Source organism: Protopterus annectens, chromosome 8.part0, assembly GCF_019279795.1.
Source record: "Protopterus annectens isolate FY-2018-M chromosome 8.part0, PAN1.0, whole genome shotgun sequence".
Taxonomy (NCBI): Eukaryota; Metazoa; Chordata; order Ceratodontiformes; family Protopteridae; genus Protopterus; species Protopterus annectens.
Genome location: NC_056741.1, coordinates 780,500,263 through 780,524,992, shown reverse-complemented (window position 1 = coordinate 780,524,992; position 24,730 = coordinate 780,500,263).

Genomic DNA, 24,730 nt, shown 5'->3' with positions numbered 1-24,730 from the left:
TCTTTCTTTCTTTCTTTCTTTCTTTCTTTCTTCTTTTTTAGTATTAAAAATGTAGGCATTGCAGGGCAAAAAAAAAAAAAAAAGGCTATATAAAAGCATGCTGAAGTTAACAGGCTGTAAACATGGGTTGTAGAGGTGGGAGATGGAGTGCAAAAGTACATAGGCCACAATATATGTAGAACTGATATGTTTTCTGTTACTTTTCCATAGGGTGAATGTCTGGATTAAAAACCTTTGCCTGAATCTAATAACAAGTTTAAAGTAGAAACAAATAAACAAAAGAACACTGATTATAATGAAAAGATTTCCTTTAGCAATAAATGTTTCAACTTGCCTTTAGAAGCATGCAGCTGAGGACTGTGTATTAAACTGGAAGCAAAGCTCTCTTCACCCAAGACTGGACGAGACAGTCAAGAGGAGAAGGTAAACACTTGCACCACACCACACTCATCACATAGTCCCTCAAAACCTACACCACCAAAACGCACACATCGAAATGCAAAACACACACCTACATTCACGGAGGCTCTCAATAAAAACCTGCCCAAGCATCAGGGACCTCCAAAGGAGAAACGCAAGCAAACTCCACCCCCCCAACACAACCCAAATGACACATAGCCCACAAACTCAGTGTGCCACTCAACCGCAGCCAATAAGGCATAACGTACCCAACACTCTAGTCATAGGTGACTCTATAGTCAGGCACACTGATGTTCCACTCACCAGGCTAAACAAAGAGAAAGTTACTGTCAGCTGCCTGTCAGGTGCCAGGATCTGCCACATAATGCAGGCACTCAGGTCACTCCACAAGAAGTACAAACATGACACTGTCATTGTCCATGTTGGTGTGAATGACCTGAGACGTACCTCCCTGGATTACATGAAAAGAGACATGGAGGAGCTCTCCGATCTTGTAGCCCAGGCAGGTATGACCCTAGCCCTGAGTAGTATCCTGCCATCACCCAGAATGATACCACAGTACAAGGACAAAATGATTGACTTCAACAATTGGCTAAGCTTCTGGTGTCATACTAAGGGGATCCAGTATTTGTCTGCCTGGGATGACATGATCGACAGACCACGATACTTTGCCAGAGATGGCCTGCACCTGTCACCCTTGGGATTCTGGATACTGGCTAAGGCTCTTGCCACCCCTATAGTGCCTTTTTAGACAAGGTTCAAATGACAAATTCACCACCATAACAGGTACAAGCAAGCAAAATCTGAGGGTAATGCTACTCAATGCTAGAAGTCTAAACCTCAAAATGCACTTACTCGAGGCACTCCTTAAAATGGAAAACATCGACATATGTGCAGTGATAGAGACCTGGTTCAAAGTTCCAGAGAGCACCCCTGCGTTACCAAGCTAAATTCATACCACACCTTTTGGCCACCTAACCTGGAATGAAGCACTAAAGGTGGAGGTGTGTACATACTCATTAAGGATATCCACACCTCCAGGCTAGTTGCACAGCATAATGCATCTGAGATTATCCAAGCACAACTAACTCTGGGCAAGACCGCAATCCAAATTGTAGCTTGCTACAGACCCCCCACCATGCCCCAGGATACCCACTCCTCATTTCTTGATACACTGGAAAGTATTAGGGTACAAACCAACACCCTAATAATGGGTGATTTCAACTACCCCACCATTAACTGGGAAAACTACTCATGTACCAACTCTTTTGCTCAACGTTTTCTGGGATTCATAATCCAATGCCTTGGATCAACTTATTCAAACCCCCACCAGGGGCAGCAATATCCTAGATCTGGTCATTACCAACATGGGCAACTGATGTCCCACACCAGAGATCAATTCCTTGTTAGTCAGATCCGACCACAAGCTAATCACCCTAGACATCCACATCCCCCCCCACACCCCCAATTAGGGAAACCACCGTAAAAAACTTCTCCAAAGCCAACTTCACACTTCTTAAGACAGAAGTGGCAAACTTCATGACACCCATGCAGATGGACAATAGAAGTACGACTGCTGAATCCTACACAAATGCACTTTATAAGCACTTACATGAGTGCATGGATCATGCTATCCCTAATAGAACCAAGATGATATCCTCCAAAAAAAGGAAGTCAATCTAGTAGTCCTCTGCCATAAACAAACTCTACAACAGAAGAAAGAAACTGTTGCAAAAAAGAGTAAAATCCCATGACTGGTGGAACCTCAGTAAGAAGCTGAGATCCCTCATAAAATCCTCCAAAACTAGTTATGAAAACAAAAATTGCCACTGACTCTAAAGACAACCACAAAGCATTCTATAGCTATGTCAAGAATCTCAATGGCAACACTCAGATCTGCTCTGAGTTACAGCACAATGGCACTAAATATACAGAACCAACTGATATTGCCAACATCCTGGCAGATAGGTTCAGTGCTAACTTTACCCCCCTCTCACCCCCTAGATGGCCCATCTCTATACTGGAAGAATGCAAAGTTCCTGTAATCATGGCTGCACAGGTAAAAAACACACTTTCCAAAGCCAAGAACACAGCATCCATGGGACCTGACAATATCCCAGGCTGTGTTCTACATGAACTACAGAATGAACTAGCACCCTACCTAAGTACCATGTTCAGTCATAGCCTCACCTCAGGCTTTGTGCCTACTGAATGGTGCACTGAGATGGTTATCCCACTCTACAAAGGGGGAGCCACGACGGCCCCCGGGAACTACCGCCCCATTAGCCTGATGAGCCTGGTCTGCAAGGCCATGGAACGTATCATCATGGAACTCATAAACAAAGAAATTGGTAATCTCCAAACTCTGGACCCTACCCAGTTCAGGTTTGTAAAAGGCAGATCATGTCTCCTAAACCTAACTGACTTCTTTGAAGCAGTCACCAAAGCCATAGATGAGGGTAAGGTGGTTCACACAGCTTATCTAGATCTCGCCAAGGCTTTCGACACCATCCCCCACTCTGGAATTATAGATAAGCTCACTAAACTAGGTATAAATCCCTATGTCACAAGATGGGTTGTCAACTGACTCAGCTAGCAGACTCCAAATCCGACTTCAGACCAGTGACAAGTGGAGTAACACAGGGTTCAGTCCTGAGTCCTCTCCTGTTTGGTATCTACTTCTCTGAAGTACAGGCTAACACAGAAGGTCTTTGGCTAACAAAGTTTGCAGATGACTGCAAACTAGGAGCCATAATCGAAACTCCTAACGATGTGGACATACTGCAAAATGGCCTCACTGACACAGATGCCTGGTGTCAAAGCCATGGCCTGAAACTCAATGCCAAAAATGTATTGTCATCCCCTTTGGTAAAAACTCTGTACCCATGAACTACCACATAAGTGGTAGTCTACTTAATGCTGAAAGTATGATGAGACCTTGGGACTCAGGTGGACAGTAGTCTTTCCTTTGATAATCACATCGCCACAGTGGTCAGGAAATCCTTCTACATGGCTCATCTCATCACAAAAGGTTTCTCATCCAGGAAAAAAAGAGGTCATTGTTCCCCTCTACTCATCACTCATTAGACCCATTATAGAGTACAATGCCCCTTTTGGTATGTACCTCACAAGACATCTACAACAGCTAGAAAGACCACAGAAATACCTTACAAAGAGGATTACTGGCCTCAAACAGATGCCCTACACAAACTGTCTCAAAAAACTTCAGCTTTACTCCGTCGCATATCGCCTACTCAGAGACGATCTCTGCCTAACATACAAAGCTATGTCAAACCCAGAGCTGTTGGACATGCTCCACTTAAAGAAATCCCAGTCCTTCCTAGCTACACACTTTAGGGACCTAAACCTTTTCACCACAATAAACAGAACACGCTGGAAGGATAGATTCCTGTCCCAGAGACTTCCCATACTCTGGAACAGACTACCTATCTATGTCAAACAGAGCTCCTCATTAGCACTCTTCAAGAAAAATCTTGATAATTGGATGGGAAATAGGAAATTCACCCCAGTGTTCACGTCTGTGGCTCTGCTTGACAGGGGAACAGGAAAATAATTTTTTTGGGTGGCGAAAGCCAGGGTACCTTTTTGGCTAGGCTTATATAGGCCCTAGGGCTAATTGCTTAGTACCTACCTATGAACCTATGACTATACTTTTTTCTCGTTTTCTTGGCCACAAGCTGATTATAGGACAATCATAATGTTTCTTCAAGACTAAAAGTTAATGTTTTCGTGAAAGCATGAAAAGTGTTTTTTCACACCTCTGTGGAGAATAAAGATAAAAAGAACAAACACCAATTAGTGTAAATAAAAGCACAGGCAATAACATGCATCTTAGCATGGATAACCTCAGTGTTAAGTTGGACAAGGCCTGTCTTTGCAGCTATCTATTTGGGACTATTTTTTGTATTGGGAGGGTTAAACTTAATTATTTGTAGATGGACATAGTTTTGTCTGTTTGTATTAACACGTTATGAGGGTGTTCTGGGGATGTGTTTGTTTTATTTGTTTGAGGGATTCCATTAGAAGAAAAAAGTCTTGTAAAATGGGATATAGGTTCCAATGCTGATGATTTAAAAAAAAACTGTAGAAAGGATCTACATGCCAAACATTAGTAGGTACATGTATCACAAAAGCTGAAAAGACATTTTAAAAAGCCATCATATATAATAGGTGTGAATAATGACTTCATGGAATGTGTATGATCTCACAGATATAGACAAAAAGGAAAGAATATTTAATTATATTAAAAAATACATAGTGCAAATAAGAATGCTACAGGAGACACATTTGGAAAGAACTGAGCATGTGAATTTGATAAAGAAAGGATTTCAAAATGGATATTCATCAGAATATCAGGTACCAAGAAAAAGGGGAGTACATATACTAATTCCTAGAGGAGCTCCAATAGTGATAGAAGAGGAAAATAGTTAATAATGGCATATTTGTGGTAGTAACCAACTATGGTAAGAGATGAGGATTACGCCAACATGTGTTTATATTCCAGTTAAAACTGCTATATGGAGCTTAAAACATCTTGTGATAAATAATTAGCTTTCAGAAGGGAATATTACCTATATCTGGAATTTGATTTGTAACAATCAGGATGTATCAGGAAGTCCTAGGGGGAAAATATAATAAAATAGGGTAGATCAAAGACATTTTGAAAATCTGTGGTATGGAAGACATGAATTCAGTAGTAGGAACTCAGAGAGAATTTAGATATTATTTCCTGATTTACAATAAATGGGCTAGACTAGAATGAAATTATATTTCACAGGAACATTTGTATTTAATTGAATACTTTGACAGACATCCATTAAGTATTTCAGATCATACGCCAATAATTACTAAAATAAAAATGCAAGGTAATGAAGTAAAGATGATACATTAGCACTTCCCACCCCTGGAAAAGAGAGGAATTTAATGAATGGGCAGTAGAAAATATTTTGGAATTATTAGGGAAGATAGAAAGTACTCCAGATATTATAGCTAGTGAGTGGGATAAACTGAAAGTGGAGTTCAAAAATAGGTTAGAAATAAAAGAAAAAGAGATAAGATTAAGAAGTAACAAGAATTATTTAGAGGGGCTGATAAAGGTTAAAGGATTATAGAATAAGGGGAATCACAGAAGAACGAGAGGCACAGCAGAGTACTAAAGACAAAAATAAGGGAATACCTGGATATTATGCATGAATTTAGAAATATTGGTATTAAGTAACTATTTTTATAATAATGCCAGAGTTCAAAAACTTTTGCCACAATGACATAGGCAACAGAAAGCAGAAAGAGATGTTGCCAAATTTAGGTAGCCTATAACAAGAAAAATAACCAGAGATCATGTAAAGGTATTGAAGATATTTTGGAAATTTTATGATAATTTGTATAAGGTAGAGAAGGGAGAAATAAATTAAAATCACAAATGGAAATGTTTGTGGAGGACTCAAATATGTAAAGGTTAAAGGAAGATGAGGCTCAACAATAAACAGTTAAGATAAGAGGAGATGAGATAAAAATTGTGATGTATAGTCAATCTGCAGGAAAGTCTTCAGGAACAGATGGTATTCTGGTGGAAATTTGGAAGCTAGTAGGGGAGAAAGTGATAAAGATCTGGAAGGTTTTGTTTAATGGTATTTTAAAATCGGGGAAGCTGTAATACCTAAAGACAGTATTGACTTATTAGATCCAGCTTCTTATAGACCCATTTCAATTTAAAACATGATTATAAAGTATTTACATCTATAATGACTAAAAGAATGGCAAAGGTGTTGCCAAAACTGATAAATATGGATCAATGAAGTTTTGTGGAGGTTAGGCAAACATTTGACAACATTGACAAACATTGATGATAAAAAGGGAAGCAGAATGTAAAAAATATTGCTGCTGTTAATGAGTATTGATGCAGAGAAAGCATTCAACAGAGTATGATGGGATTTTATGAGTAGGGCAATGGAAGCATTTGCATTCCCTGATACAATCATAAGGTTATTTAGGAGGATATATGAAGAATGTGAGGCAAAAATCAAAGAGGGAAGATTCCTCTCTGATTAGTTGTGCCTGGACAGAGGAACCAGGCTGGGGTGTCCTCTTTCTTCTTTCCTCTTTGTTATTGGCTGTTAGATTAGGGACCTCCATTTTAAAGTAGTTGTTAGGCATTATGCATACTAAAAGGTAAAATATGCATAGGTTCATAGGTTAGTACTAAGCTAGCTACCCTTGCGAGCCATTTTAAGCCTAGCCAATTATCCTTTGTGAGACTCAAACCCTGTGTTTATAAGGCAAACACCTTAACCATTAGGCCACCCTCTCATCCCATTTTAGGCAAGACATTTTAGAAAAAGACAGTTAAGCAGAAATAAAGAATAACCTTGCTGGTCAAGCATGAGAGATAACAGATCCCAAGGGAAAGCTACAGACTGTTCTTTTTCTGTTCTCTTTCTCAAGGGAAGAAAAGCACTCGAGCCTGAGTACAGAAGACATGCCAAATAAAGACTATTTCATTTTACGTTGTTCAGGACAATCAGAATATTACATGCAGTAACTTTGAATGTATTTATAGGTTCATAGGTTGGTACTAGGCTATCGGCCCTAGGGCCTATACAAGCCTAGCCATAACAATTCCCTGGATATTTCTTCCGACAATATTTACTTCCCTGGACCCCTACCTAGCAGGTTGACTGACATGATCCCCAGGGTGAATTTCCTATCTCCCATCCAATCATCAAGATTCCTTTTGAAGAGGGCCAAGGAGGTGCTGTGCTTGACATGTATGGGCAGTCTATTCCAGAGGATGAGGAGTCTCTGGGTCAGGAACCTATCCCTCCAGCATGTTTTGTTCATTGTGATGACAAGGTTTAGATCCCTGGAGCATGTGGCTCTGATGGATTGGGATTTCTTTAAATGGAGCATGTCCAACAGCTCAGGGTTTGACATGGCCTTGTATGTTAAGCAGAGATCACCTCTGAGTAGACGATAAGCCACAGAGTATAGCTGAAGTTTTTTTAGATGGTCAGCATGGGGCATCCGCTTTAGGCCTGTGATTCTTTTAGTGAGGTATTTCTGCAGCCTTTCCAGCTGTTGCAGATGTCTTGTGAGGTACATACCAAATGGGGCGTTGTACTCCTTAATGGGTCTAATGAGGGATGAATACAGTGAGACAATGACCTCCTTTTTTGTGGATGAAAAGCCCTTAGTGATGGGGTGTGCCACATAGAAGGATTTCCTGACTGTTATGGCAATGTGGTCATTGAAGGTGAGACCACTGTCCACCTGTGTCCCTAAGTGTCTCATCACACTTTCAGTGTTTAGTGTACTGCCACCTATGTGGTAATTCATGGGTACATGCACTGTTACTACTAACCAGCATGCCAACATTTCTACAGACTATTTTTGTTTATCAGCACTGTTAATAAAGACAGTATTTGGATAGTGTGAACATCTAATAAAGCCTTATTAAATGAACTACAGTGTTTGGAGAATTAATTCTGAAAAGTACACAAGACTTGGCCCATAAAGGAGAGACTGGCACTTGTTCAGCATGAGTTTGGGTAATTAACAGATAAAGAGTTTTGTTTCAGTCTCATTTCAGTTGTTTCCAGTTAATTACAATATACTACAGTCTTATCGATTCTTAAAGTGATGAGCCACTATAAACAGGGTAAAACTGTTAAAGTAACACCCCATAGCAACCTTGCATCAGCAGTCAGACTTTGCGTGTTCTACAAAAAATCTACAGAATACCAGTGTTTTTTTAACTACATGTGTTCTACAGATCAAACTACAGAATGGCAGTGTTTCATTCCAGGCAACCTTATCAGTGACCTGTTTTCATTCCAAACACTTCAAAACTTCATCAGAGACAGCTGTAGTAACTCTTTCAAGTACAGTTTTTAGTGCAGCAGCCAGCTTAACTTCAAAGTTTCAATAACAGTTTGCAATAACACTTTTCCAGTCTATTAATAACTACAACAAATATTCCATAATAGACTTTTCAGCAGCATACCAGTGTTTTTCCATAAATAAAGACTGTAAACTCTATACAGAATAAGCCAGAAATGACAGCACTACAGTTTCTCATTACAGAGCAGACCTTTCATTAAGACAGCACTATGTCATGCAGAAAATGGACAGAGCAGATGACCTCTACATAAAATAATTTCAGCTGTTAAACAAATCACACAGCACCAGTGTTTACTTCAGAAAAAGCCTCAAATAACTTCAGCTGACTAGCACTAAATCAACAAACTTCAGCAATGTTCCCTCATAACATAAAAGACATTATCCATTTAACAGCTATCTCCACAATCTTTCAAGTTTCCAGTGTGATGTCACACAACCAAGAATCAAAAAAAAAAAGTTAAAAAGCTACAGACAACAGGGCACATTCTTCCAGGATCATAAAGTTATGCAAGACTTCCCCCGGATTTTGCATGCCTTGCACAGCATGCAGGATTGGTGCAGGAGCTCCAGTAGGCAATATGTCTGCCGTGCGATCCAGGAACAACCTACAGGGGCATGCACAAGCACTCCTGCACTAGTCCTGTATGGACTAAGCCCCTGTATGCAAACCAAACTGGCTGTGCAGAACTAGTGCAATCTGCAGAAATGTACTCGGTTAGTAACCGAGTACATGTCTGCAAAATAAAAAAACGGAGCTGTGACAGCTCCAAATAAAGGCTGCATATCAGTCAGGAAGCATGCCAATGGCCAAGTATAAGGCCATTGGCATTGCAAACAGCCTAAAAAATAAAAAAAATCAACTTTTAAACTGTTTAAGCGTAAGGCAGCAGTGCGCAAATGGGATCGGGGAAAATAATAAAATAAACCTAAAATAAGCATTCTAACTAAAATCACTATTCTGCCATGAAAGTCAATGGCAGGCAGAAGACAACATGGCCAGTGAGTAGTGGTTGCTAAGGGGGGAGGCTCAGTGTGAAACATGTAACTATGCATTAGCAGGCAATCCTATGCAAATGAGGGGAATGATAGTGAATCCCAGTTTTCCTCAGCATGCTAATCAGGCCCCAACAGTGTAAGAGTAGGAAAAGCTTGGTGCAAGCCTAGGAATTAGCTGACATCATGGGGGGGGGGTGTTAGGCATACTGTAAGTGGATTGGACCCTGTGGCTCAGGTTTGCTCCTAGCTAAGCACAACTAAGCAAGGGGGTGTGTCTGAGTCTGCCTAGCACTCTTTACACTGCCTACGCGGGTGTGCACCCCGTGCACCAGGTTTTAAAGGTATGAAAAAAGTTAAACCAGGAAATAGCATTTCTGTGCACATTTGAGCACTCTGTTTGTGCAGCGCATCCCCAGGCTTAAACAGGAAGGCAATGGGAAGGGAAAACAGTAGTAGGAAGGTAATCTAGGAGAACTAGCATAGCTGGCAGGTGAAATGTATCAGAATAAGCCAATTACACAGGCAGCAGACCAGTCCAGCCCAGAACACTAATATAACCTATGCAAGCACCTTCCCCCCTGGTTTTTCCCACACTCTACACAACTGGTGCATACAAGCGGGTAACTTTTAACAAACAAAACAACAAAATGATAGGGGCTGCAATAGCTATCATACAACAATTTGTAGAAGAGGCTGAAGGTGGTGAGGATGTGAATGCTGTTGACCAACCCACAGTGAGGAGACGGAGAAGACTGTACAGACCCAGGGTAACCTACCAGGGGCTACATGAGCTGGAGATAGTGGAGCACTATAGGGTGGACAGAAACCTCCTACAGCAAATAGTTGGGTTGTGCCGGCCACGCCTGCCACACAGAACTAACAGAGGGAAACCCATCCCAGTGGATACCTAGGTATGTATAGGCCAAAGAATACTAGCTACAGGTACCTCCTAAAGGCCAACTGGGGATATGATGAGGATCTCACAGGCATCAGCATCCAGGGTACTCCACCAGTTCCTGAATGCCATGTCAGCAGATGTCGGTGAACACATATATTTCCCCAACACCCATGAGGCGTTGGCCAGAAATATGCAACTGTTCCACCAAATAACAGAATACCTGAGGTAGTGGGTGCTATAGACTGCACGGACATATGTATCAAAGCACCACCTGGAGGTGAGCGGGGTAGGGTCTACATCAACTGCAAGAGCTTCCCCTCCATCAACTGCCAGGTTGTGTACAATGCCCAGGGCATAATAATGATTGTATGTGCTGGCTGCCCTGGAAGCTATCATGATTCCCACATCTGGCATTTGACGCAGCTGTACCAGAGATTTGCCAATGGGGACATCCCTCACTGTCACCTAGTGGGGGATGCTGGATATGCACTGGAGCCGTGGCTGATGACACCAATCAGAAATGCACACACACCCGAACAAGAACTCCATAATGAGGCACATGCACAGACCAGAATTATAATAGACCATGTGTTTGGGATGTTCAAGTCATGGTTCTTGTGCCTGGACACATCCGGTGGAGCCTTGCAGTACTCACCAGCTACATGTACCAAAATTGTCATTGTATGTGCCATGCTACACAATATGATCCTGTAGAAACAGCTGCAGGAGGAACAGCATGAGGCAGGCAGGGCCACACAGCCTCCACCATTGCCAAGGCCTGCATAGGCAAAGAGTGACTCTGAGGAGGAACAACCTGAGCCTGCCCCAGTAGGCAGAAGGAGGCATGCCGAGTATGCCCTAGCCTTGGCAAAGAGGCATAGCACATCCACTGACACAGGAGGGACCCAGGGAATAACACCTCTCTCTGACTCTCACATACAGTAAAAGGGATGCCAAACATGACACTACCTGTGCTCAACCATGTGTAGGGAGTGTACTATGTGCATCCAACATAGGCAGCCCTGCAGCACCACCCTCAATACTGGGACACCCACAAGGTAAGTGACTCACACATGCCAGTCAGGGGGGTTCACATACCCAACAACAGTCACAGCCAGCAGGACAGGTGTAGACAAACACAAACAAAGGCTGTGCTATGGACTCTGAATGATGCCTATGGTTAACCTCCCCCCAGGCCTACACAGACAGACTACAGCAGGTCAGGCAGTGGGACATTAGTTCTGGAAGGTAGGAAGTCAGAAACTAATATGTAGGTAAATCAAAGCTAAGATCTGTAGTACACTGGTATGCCTCTAGTCAGCATGATAGGTTAGAATACAGAATGAAATGGAGTACCTGACATACCAGTACAGTCATAGCAAATGTGTACAAGTGTCAGGTGTTCCCCCCATCCTACGTAGTAATGTATTAACAGTCAGGTGTCCCCCCCAATCCTGTGTAGAAATGTAGAAGTAGTCAGGTGTGCCCCCTATACTACGTAGAAATGTAGTAACAGTCAGGTGTGCCCCCCCAATCCTGTGCAAGAATGCAGAAACAGTCAGATGTGCTCCCCCCCAACCCTACTTAATTATGTAGTAATGGTCTAGGGTGCCCCCCTCATGTGATGTACACCTGTCGTAACAGTCAGGTGTGCCCCCCCACAACCCTATGTAGAAATGTAGTAACATGTATGTGTTGGTCTAATACCAGTGGAGCACAGATGAACAGAGGTGGCCAAGGTAGCAGGATAGGTTGTAGCATCTGCACAATATGCAGGTATGTGTGTGTTAGGTTGGGGTGTGTCCATATTGTGCGAGAGTGGTCGGTATGTATGCATGTTGAGGTAAGCCTGGTGGCCATTGCTCACTACCGCTGATGACAGGGACAAGTCCTCACAACTGCAGTGCCATACACAATACCCATCCGTATAACACAAGCTAGCAGTAAACCATTGCAAATGTATGGTGGTAATATGTGTGCCCATCTGAAAGACTGACATGGCATGGCTGTTGGTCTATATATACAAGCAGTATACAGGGGAAAGTACCTCAGACATACAGTATATATTGTGTCACTGTGAAATGGACACACCCTTGGAAACGTACATACAGGTATGCATCACATTATTTGGTCCTGTAGAAGGGGATACTGGTGTTGTCTGCCCAAACACTCACAGATCACAAAGGAGGTAGGACTGATGTACTGGGAAACAGCTGATGTACCTGCACATGCAAGCATAACTGGAATGCCCAATGCATATCTGTGTGTCAGATGCAAGTAGTGTCCATAGCACACATGCACCAAACTCATGCAAACACCACCCACAGGCACCTCTTTGGTCATATCCCTGCTGTGGTGAATGGGTACAGTAAGACAATAGTGGAAGACTGCAGCATGCAGTGCAGGTGTCCCATGCAGGTGTGTCCCTAGCGGTAGGTAGCACCCTGCCAGCATCCACACCACCTGAGTAAGACTGTTAGGAGGTATTGGCATGAACACCTATCACACCTACCCTGTCACCCCAGGGGAATTTACTGTATGGTGTTCTGGGACTGTAGGACTGACAGAATGCAACAACCTGCCACATCTGGCATGCAGCAATATCTAATGCTCCACAGGCATCTGCCAAAGGCCTGTGTCTCACATGTACTGCCAATGCATGTTATGCCACAGACACCCAAATAGCAACAAAACACACTCCACATAAGCCATATGCAAGGCCATGTGGACAAACCACAGTAACATGTCCACCATGTCTCACTGCATGAACTGTGGACCAACACTAACACACACCTGTGATGGGGCGATACCCTTAGGGAACGTATCAGAGAATGTATGCATAATGTACGGAAGAGGTTAGAATAACAGAGAGGGGATGGGAGCATGGTAACCATGGAATGTGTAGGGTCCGACACCAAGCTGTGTGCACACACTATCCCTGGCTGCAAACACATACATGGGTGGCTACCCACCTGCCTGTACACCACAATAGGGTAAATCTCCTGACCCATGGCCCCTGCCCCTGGCTGACCTGTGTGAATTTGTACAGCTGTGAGGCATTGCCACAGCAAGATAAGCTCATACTGTCATGCTGATGAACGTACAAGTATGGGATCCTCTGCCAGTACTGTATCAAGGTGCTGAACCAGATACACAAACCCAGCACCAAGTGTCTGCAGCTCCCCCTTCAGAATGGCATAACTTACCATGAATACGTAGGTGTCTACCCCCAATACTGGACACAGCTGCAGTCAACCTTGTCCCCAAGACATCACTGTGAGCAAGAATGTTCACCTGACAGTACATGAGGACAGAAAACATCACTGTATATAACAGTACATGTCTGAATATCTCTGCTAGCAGCAGTACCATGCAGCTGAAGCAACACAGACACAAACACCTACAGTATACACTATCCCCTGTACAGTGTATGTTACATATGTATGTTACACAATTGTGTTAGTCCACATATGTACTAGGTTGCCATTGGTCAACATATTTTGTTTAGTTGAAATTTTTATAATTTTTATATTTTAGTCGTTATTGCCAGTGTTTTTATTTAGTGAGTTAACAATCTTTCACATTTTTTATATATTTACCTAACACAGTACTATCAAATCACTTTGATAGTATTAAGTTAGTGTAGAATTGTATTTTTATTACATTTGATATGCGTATACAGATACATTGATTTACATTTAAATATATTAGACATGATTAAGTTAATGGGGACCAAGATTAGTTTGTTGATGTATTTTTTCTGTTCCCCCCATCATTGCATATTAAAATTAATAGGTGTACTTTGTACATAAAATCAAAACACATATAGATATGTTATTAAAGTATAGAATTTTAGGTTGTATTGTACCTTTTATCCTTTTAAGTATGCTTAATTAGTTAATTAAGGGTGTGACTATTTAAATGAGGAAGTATTGAATGCAATTTGTCTGAAGTTTAGTCTATGTACTAAACGAAAAGTGCTTAACAGGTTGTATTAAAGTTGAATTTGTTGTTTTTGTTCAGTATTCGCCTTTCTTTTTTGTTGTTTAATAAGCCAAAGGTAGACGTATATAGATGTGTGGAAGAGATTGACTGTGACAAGGAGCCATCCAGGCCTGTCCCACCCAGCACACAGCCAAAGGGCCACAACCACATGAGGTTCAGATGGCACTCAGTGTAGATACTAGCCACTGGTATCTGTCAGCATTACAGACTATGTGGTGCAAGTGCTAGTTGTGCAACATGGCTGTACAAGGAATTAGTCATCTAGCAGCTGTATACACATACCTGTGAAATATGATCCTGTGTGTGCCCGCATGTGGTGTGTCAACCTCTAGACAAATGGGTTATTGCCCATGCACACACACTGCCCTCCCCATAGCCCTACTATGACAAGCCTGCTGAGGTCATCCACTGTGAAATACACCTTTGGGAGAGTTGTAGCCCAGTAATCTCCATGGTGCATCCTATAACTGCATACTGCTGTTGTGTGATATACTAGTTAGGTAGGAGTTCCAAATCCAGGCATGGCAATTTTGTGTGTGTGTGTGTGTGTGTGTGTGTGTGTGTGTGTGTGTGTGTGTGTGTGTGTGTGTGTGTGTGTATGTCTGTGTAGAGAGCAATGCTTTTTAGGGTAGTCACACTCCCTACAATTCAAATGCTCTACTTTGGTAAGGCTGCTGATGTCATCCACCTTGAAATACACCTCTGGGAAGGTTGTAGCCCAGTAATCTCTGTAGCGCTTTCCATATCTACATACAGCTGTAGTGTGATAAAATAGCTAGGTAGGAGTTCTAATCCCATATTTGGCAATTGTGTGTGTGTGTGTGTGTGTGTGTGTGTGTGTGTGTGTGTGTAGACAGCAATGCATTTTAGGCTAGTCACACTCAGTACAATTCAAATGCCCTGCTGATGTCATTCACTGTGATATACACCTTTGGGGAAGGGGCACTCCAGCATTCCCCATGGTGCGTCCTATAATAGCATCATGCTGTAGTGTGATATAGTACTCTGGTAGGGGTTCTATTCAAACACATGGCAGTTGTGGATGTTTTGTGTGTGTTTCTATGTCTGTGTAGGGAGTAATGCATTTTAGACTAGTCACACTTAGTACAATTCAAATGCCCTACTTTTGTGATCCTGCTGATGTCATTCACTGTGAAATAAACCTTTGGGGAAGGAGTACTCCAGTAATCTCCATGGCACATCCTATAATGGCATAGTGCTGTAGTGTAATATACTAGTTAGGTAGGTGTTCTAATCTCAGACATAGCAGGCGTGTGTTTGTATGTGTGTGTGTGTGTGTGTCTGTGTGTGTTTGTCATTCATATCCTGTGTGGAGGTGGGTGTGAGTGTGTAACAACTGGACTCAATGTGGAGCGGGTTTTGTAAACTTCTTATATGGTGGGCCAAGTATATATCACAATGTCCACCATACAGGGATAATAGATGTGAAATAGCCGAGAGGCTGGGGTACAAATCCATACCCCTAAATGTGACATCAATGCCAGCTGAACAATGTTAGCAACCCTTGTATTACCCAGGGAACACTCTCAACCCATGTCTCACACACACACACACACACACACACACACACACACACACACACACACACACACACACACTTGCCTAGGCAACAGCCGCTATGTTGGTAGTACCCTGCATATTGCCCACTGATAGTAACCATGGTGTGATTGCAGTGGACTACAGAGGGCATGGCACCCTTTCCATCAGTCTAATAGGCATGTACATGCCGACAGTGCACCTCCCCCATATTCCCCACTGGACACCTGCAACACCTGTAGTGCCATCAAATGTGACCCACAAAGGACATACCATGCCTGAAACACAAGCCCTGTATGGACAGATGCCACTGACACCAGGGAATACTGGTTTCATCCTATCAATGTAGGTGCAGGGTCAACTTGCTGTCCATTAACAGTTCCTGCCACATGAAGCCAGGACTGGCACATCTGATGATAACAGTCTCTGCACACAACATGGGCCAGACACCCCAGGTACAGTTCAAACATGTCACTGTACATGCATGTGGGAGGAGTGCACATTCCAGACATTGTCCATATCATGAACTAAGGAATACATACATGGCAAGCAATGCACAGCATAGGCCACATGCAATAGTGACTGGATGGTGAATACAATACCCACCTGTGTGGGCAACTCCAGACACTACACCCCTGATCCAGATTGCAGACCATTGTCATGTGGCCTGATGCCAAGGTATACCCATCACCTAGCCTTGTATAGCCATCTGGCACTGTCGACCACAACACACCTGTGAAGCAGTGCACCCATGCATGTCAGTACTGGCACTAATGTTTGTGTGTGTGGTGTATGATGTGAATGACCACATTCACAATCACTACAAACCCCTTCCCATACTGAAGCATGCTGTCTGATGTCAGACACCTCCACATACCCTTTGCACATATAACCTCCGTATGACCCCTGTGATGCATGTGATACCTGCACAGTACTGTGTTGTGGCAATCCCACTAGTGACGAGTTGTATTTCTGGCCCTGTCAAGTGTATTAATGTGTGTGCATCCCTGTGAGGGTGTGGCTGTGTTGACGCTGACACCTGTTCATACAGACAGGCATGTGTACTACACCTACCACATAGCTACCATATTCCTGTTGCAAATGTCACTCACCATCACATATACATTCTGAGGATTCCCCAACATATAACCTATGTGGCGCATCCAATAACTGCATGGACATGTGATAACACTACATAGTCATCAGGGGTTTGATACCCTGTACTGGTAGGTGTGTGACACACACATGCTTAAGTTTTACTCTCCCACCCCTCCCTGGCTTTTCTGTGCCTCTGTCTGCCTCTCTCACTCCCTCTCTGGTGGATGTCGAGACTTACACCTGTATTGTTTAGGCAGCAGCATGTGTATTTTAAGTGATGCTCAGGATCAGCTGATGACCTCTGCACAAATTGCAGCCCTCCTCTAGCTGAATGCATGTGGAACAGCTGTGGTAACATTCCCATAGCCAATTGCATGGAAACACACACCAATATCTAGGAACATCATGTTGCTGTTGGGCCTTTCATTCACTGTGAGCAGGAACTTGATATGATGTTTGGCAAACATCATCTCAGATGTATTGGAGATTTACCTCTCACAGCATACACCATGGAAACAGGCCAACACACAAGAAGGGGATGTGCCTGACCTGACTACAGACTGTAAGTGCTGCTATACTGCATTTGGAGTAATGTTGGTTAAACAGGGTGTATGTGGATATGGATGTCCTACATGTTTTCATACCTGCCATGTCAGTGCTATGTTTATGAGGGAACACCCATCTGTAGAGCCATCTGCAGACTGGCCAGTGTGTTGTGCCTTTTGTTTCAGGTGTTACCCACAGAGCATCTATCTGTGAACTGCAGAAGGTAGTGTGAGGATTGCAGTCTGTAGATGGTGACAGCTGTGAGAGTTACTGACTTCATATCCTTCATAGGACATATGTTTCAACAAACCCTGTTACAACTGTAAATATATGAGGTTATCACAGCAACATATCAATATTGGCCCTGTGTATGTGCCTCCAGGCACAACCCTGTCAACCTTTGTACATATGTCATGCAATAAGGGTGCATATGTGCTGTACACCATAATTAGTGACATCATATCTGATAACAAGCAAATGAGATATCAGACTGCTACACATGTTATGTATAGTAGGTGTTATATTTGATGACATAACCTGGACATTCTGTGGTTGTGTGTACAGTACTGAGGTCTGTGTACTTATGGTGATTGTCGGCAGTGTGTGCATTGTTAATATGTACCTTGGCCTGTGTACAGACTGTGGTAGACATCATTGTTCTTGGTCCTGTTCTATCTGATGTTACATGCTGCTCCACTGTATGTTACCCTATTGGCTGACATGTTTGTAGGGTCATATACACACACATGTCCCATACCACAGACAGGCATTGTAGCACACTGTATAGCGGCTCAGTATATGTAGGGTTAGTGTGTGGGTGGCACATATGAGGTTGGTGTTGAACAGATAGTCCATATACTGTAATAATACACTAGCATACCATATGTGGCTGTGTTCACATTGGTTGTGGTTATGCACTTTCACACAGGTGTATGTTACTCTGAGCTGTGGCATGCCTGTAGAGCCTGCTATATATGCAGGTATGTGTGCATTCCCCTATAGGAAATGTAGGCCAGTGTTGAGCTGTTCGATCTGTAGCCTGCACAGTGCTTTGTTACATGCCTAGCAGCTTAGTGTACTTACCCAGTGAGATGTAATGTCCAGATACTTGCCAGATGTACTGCTGCCGGGCAACCATAACAGTCATGTATGTCAGACAGAGCAGTGGGATGCTGTACAGATGTATGTCAATATCTAGTAGGTAGTATGTGGCCATGGCACCTCTGTACCAGCAGTTACTATGTGGCAGGACAAGCAGGGATGTGTGAATGCATAATCTATGGAGGCACATGTATATCAGTAGTTACGTATTATACCTATCTACATGGATATTAACATCCACATTGTCAGGATTGGTCCACATGACTTGCACTAAGGAGTTATGTGTATACCTCTGGACTGTCCAGAGTGTGTCAGACTGTCCACATATATTGGCCATTATTTCTGCTGTAGTCCACAGGAGCATTATGTTCTATCAGTGGTACTGTACTATGATGTCCTTAGGATGTCTGTCAGTAGCCAATGGCACACATGTTAAAAGCAGATGTGACCGCCCACACACACCATGTCTGTGAAGACACTCCCTATTACAGTAGCAATAGTCTATAAATATACCTGCTATACATTCCTGACATTCCCTTGCACTATGAAGTTGGGACTATAGGGGCTGAGGTAAGGCTACACTCCATGTTCAGGACATATGGTGAAGATATATGTACATATAATTATCCAGATATCTATGTAGACATACACATATACATATCGACATACATAGATGGATATGTATATGTACATAGCTATACAAATAAACACCCATATATATATATATATATATATATATATATATATATATATATATATACAGAGCAATGTATGTCTACACATATACAGATAGAGATACATATGCATGTATACGTATGGATATCTACATATATATTGACAGTAGTAGGTACATCAGAATAGATATGTTTGCACATACAGTTATTTATATCTACATATATACCAACATAAATAGGCATATCTGTACACACAGGATGTGCATACATATATATCTATATATACATATATCTATATATACATATACATATATCTATCTATCTATATATATATATATATATATATATATATATATATATATATATATATATATACATATATGTATATGGGAGCACTACAGAATCCTGAAAGGCCAAAGTCCTGAAGACCATTGGGGTGAGCTGCCTTAAGGTATATGGATGTACATTACCATACAATCCACCATGGTTAAATGCAGGCCTACTGCCACCTGCCATACAGACTGTTCTGTTTGTCAGTGTGCTTGTGATGGTGTCAGTTGTGCCTTGTTATGTAACAGTTACATCCCATTGTGTCAGCTGAGGTCTTTACCCCCTAGGGATTGTCTACAGAGTGTAGATAGATCCTGCTGAAGTATACATCTGCATTACTTACTGTTGAGTGTTTGGTATCCTGTGGCCCAGTCTGTCTTTACTATTGTACTACTTGATAGTCTTGGCCTGGACAGCAACATTTGTTAACTTTTCCAGACTACTGTATTAGTATAACTGTTTCACAGTTGCATTACTCAGTTAATATGGATGTCCGTGTCTAAACAGCTATATCACATGGCATATACAACTGTAATAGTACACAAATAAAGCTTTCCCATTTATGCAAACCTGTGTGTGGTGTTATATCCTTTGATTTCTCTGTGGGTATATATTGCAGGCAATGATTTTATTTTGAATGGGTGGCTCATACAGTCTCCAGTTGGTAAGGTGGTAACTATAGGAATAGTGGCTGTTCCATATTGTGTGCACCTACTACATATGTATCTTACTATGCATATCTCTGCGTGTGTATGTGAAGTTACATATATATATATATATATATATATATATATATATATATATATATATATGTATATCTGTATTTGCATATATGTGTCTGCGTATATGTAGCCTAGGGATGCCCATGTTGTGTCAGGTCCTGGTTATGGGATCTGCAACACTTGGTAGTGTATTGCAGGGTGGACGTGTTTGGCTGTGGGGGGGTTATACCTATTCGTACAAGACATATATTGTTTGGGGCCTGTCAACCCCATTAACGGTGTAAGTGGACGTATATGTTTTTGTTATTTTCCCATTGTTATCTACAGATGTATGGCTGTATATACCTATATAGATATAGCTATCTGCTTACATAAATATAACTATGTCCATATATACCTACATATATATATCTGCTTACATATATATATAACTTGCTGTATATATTTAGACATATAGAAGTAGACATATATATCTATAGATGTAAGCATTTGTATGTATATATGTGTGTGTGTGTGTGTGTGTGTGTGTGTGTGTGTGTGTATGTGTGTGTGTGTGTATATATATATATATATATATATATATATATATATATATATCTACATATATAGATATGTTTTATCTATTTAGATATTAATAAATATATACACACACACACACACACACACACACACACACACACACACACACACACACACACACACACACACACACACACACACATCTACATGTTGAAATACATTTCCTGCACTGTTGAATGACTGGACTGGATGATATGTTTGTGAAAACATCAGGGTTATGTATATCTGACATGGCTTAATGGTAAATCACTTTGGCTATGGTGTGCAGGGTCTTGGGTTTGAGCCTTCCAAAGACTGCTTATTTTGTTGCTGGGCAGAACAAGGGACGTTAGATGCAGAGTGATTAAGGCACTTTTGAGCAATTGTAAACGGATTTGCGCGAAGGGAAGCACTGCTAACTTCTGGTTACAGTTTCTTATACTCAGCTTCTAAATTGCTTAATCAGTGTAGGCATTGCTTACCCCTGTGCAACCAGGCTGAAACCCGCTTACTGCTGCTTAAAAGTGCTTACTCCTGCTTACCCCTGCTCTAATTTCTTTAAAAGAAAAGAAAAAAGGGTTGATAGGAAAGTGGTGAAAAAAGGGTGTACAAAGAGGGAAAGACAGTAGGGGAAATCATTAGGTATGTGCAGGAAGGGTGTGAGGAAAGTCCATAGCTGCCCATTTTTTCTACAGCAACTGCTGTGCATATACACTGAATTTGGTGGTAGATTTGGACACTCAAACCCCTGGGAGGGGGTGAGGACAACAATAATAAGTTGTACTGCCAATTAGACCAGATTACATGTGTCCAGTGGACACGTGTGCAAAATGGACAGCTATGTATGGGGCGAGATTTTTTTTTTTGGGAACAGATTGCCCTTTTTTTCAGGTGAGAGTGGGATGTTGGGGAGGGGTAGTAGGTATATCTGGGGAGGTAGGTTGGGTAGGTTAACAGAGCAGACAAAAAAATGCTTACAAGGGCAGTATATGACACGTGGGGGGGTATAAACACCTTGATGGGGAGGGGTGTTGGGAAATTGGAAGCCCATGAGCCCTCTAGTGGAAATAGTGGGACTGAGGTCCACACCCATGTGCAATCACCACTTCACCTTCACAGCTCCGATGGTGGCTGTGCTGGAGTCTGAGTCGCAGAGCCAGACTGACACTCTAGTTGTGACACATGGCCCTTGAGTTGGCATAGAAGATCACCAAGCTGCTGGTTGAGCTCTCTATGCACCATGACCCCGACCTGGTGACACATTCCTGTCTGCGCCCACTCCCGGGGGAGGGCGAGCCCCATCCCCTGAGGCAGTTCCACCCAAAGGTGGTGCAGGACCAACAGACAGGGAGGTCCCGGGTAGGGCCCCAGACATGCTGGTGCCCAGTGCCATGGCCAGCTGAGGTGGGACAGGTGGGTCCGCTGGGACCGACTTTCCCAGACGTGCTATAGTGTTTAGATTTCATAATAATATGTGGGTTAGTAATAACCAACACATTCCAAGGTTACACACAATACCAGATTCTACATTACTATTATACACATACATCTCACTCTGTTACTGTACACACTCTGACCACAGCTTGACAAGTTGGGGTGTAAATGGGACATACATGGCTTCTTAGTTTCATAAGCTATTGGAGATTTACTAGTGTGCCAGCTTTGTTCTCATAGATGTGTGTCAATCAGTTGTATTTCCTATTTGCTGCCTATACATCTGGGATCATCCCACTGATTTCCCAGGGGGACAGGTTGATAGGCAACAGATATGGGCCACTTTACTGGACATTCTGGATATATCTGTACAGTTGTGGGGTATGATTCTGTATGCAAAGCGCTGCCACTGTTAGGATTCAAATCATGGCTGTGTGTGCTAAAAAAACAACAGTTCACATCTCAGTTGCATGTGCTATGTGGGTTTTGTTGTCTGCATTTTCCCTGTTTTCTGTCTATGTGTCTGTCAGTTGTACTAAATGACCTCTGGAGATTACACCTGTCATATACAGGCATTCCTACACATTCAATTTATGGTGCACGGTATGGGTAACAGTGCTTAATACAACAGTACTATTACATGATTGCGAATCTACATTACCATATGATACCAGAGTATACACATGCAGTCCAGCAGTTAGACCTTTATTGTCAGGCTATTACACTTTTATTTACATACAAACAATATGAGACTCTTCCTGCCATATTCTCTAGTGTATGCAGTACTTGCCTTACACAATACAGGTTTTACACAGGCAATTAATTCACTACTACTTTTAGTTTTATTTCCTATGACAGTAAATGCATGAGTATTACTGACCTGCCTCACATTGCAACCTCGCCAGATGATTGACGTGGTCATCCTGGTTCATGGCCCGCTCCATTGCAGCTGTGGGGGACATAAGAGGAATATTTAGCCATACCTATCCATGATATACCTTAGCTGGCAATTATTACACACATAGTGGGGAGATACTTACACACAACTGGAACATCCCCTGCTGCTCTAGCCTCTTGGATCCTCTGCTCCAAGAGGTCCCACTTACGCCACTTCAGGTCGGCATAGTGATGCCTGACCTGCTCACCAGTACGGGATATGCCAGTGGCACTGGTGAGGTCACGGGCGAGACAGTCCCAGGCCTCCACCTTATATTGGGAGCCCTGGTACTGGCCCTGCAGAAGTCTCTGATCATGGTCTTTGACAAGGAGTTCTGCCATGACTCTGGACTCCTGGATGTACCAGCACTGTGCCCAAAAGTGCCCACTTCTCCCCTTCCTGACATGGTGCCTGCAAGGGGAAGCTACAACCAGTTATGAGATGTATTCCTGCCTCGTAGGTTTAAGTAGGACCAAATTCCCACACCTTTCCATGATTGGCCGGTTTTGAAAAGGCTAGGCTGTGGGCAAACCTGCTTACCTAGGGTTGGCATTGTTTAAAGGGGTATAACACTGGGCACAGTGAGTTAGCTAGCCTACACATTGCTTACACCTCCTAAGCTGGCCTGTGCAATGCTTAGCATTGCTTACATTAGACTTTGCATTATAATTCCTTTTTGGCATTGATTTATTATTCATTACACCTTATATGTATGCCTGGTATCCATGATTCATGTGTACATACACTGTATGGGGTCCTTGTGTTTTACTGGGGATGTCAACACTCTATTACAATTACACCTGACTTCTGGGCTTACTGCTATACTCCAGTTTACATATTTATGTTATGTAGTGGGTTAAGGCACATATGTCTGTATACTGATTCCTTTCACAGGTTCAGTTTGGTTTTACTATGGTGAAGGCTTGTCTGCTGATACCTCATTCTTCTGTACTTCTGTGATGGCTTGGTGGTTAACTACTGTGACTATAGTGTATAGGGTACTGGGTTCGTGACCTGCATTGCTGTTTATTTTGTTGATGGGCAGAACAGGAGCCATTGATTGCATATTGATTAAGGCATTTTTGAGCAATTGTAAGCAGGTTTGCATGGGTTTGCTTGATGGTAAGCATTGCTAACCTCCGGTTGCATCTGATTTCAGAGAGTTAGCTTCAGAATTGCTTAACCTGTGTGTGCATTGCTTACCCCCATGCAAACGGGCTTAAGCTCACTTACTAGTGCTTAAATATATTTACTACTGCTTTTTGGTGCTTAAACCTGCTTACTAGTGCTTTATTCACTATGATACTAACATCTCATATGTGCATTTACTGCAGTACTCCATTTCATAAATACATGTTATTTAGTGGGTTATGCAACATAAATATTAGTCATAACATGCTTTGCCATGGAAAATGGAATGTGCTGCAGTGGGACTCGAACCGGGGATGTCTGCTCATAAGGCGAACACTCTTCCCACTACCTTATTGCTATGTTGCTTCATTTGCATATATCTTCCTTGTTATCCTCTTCAGTCATT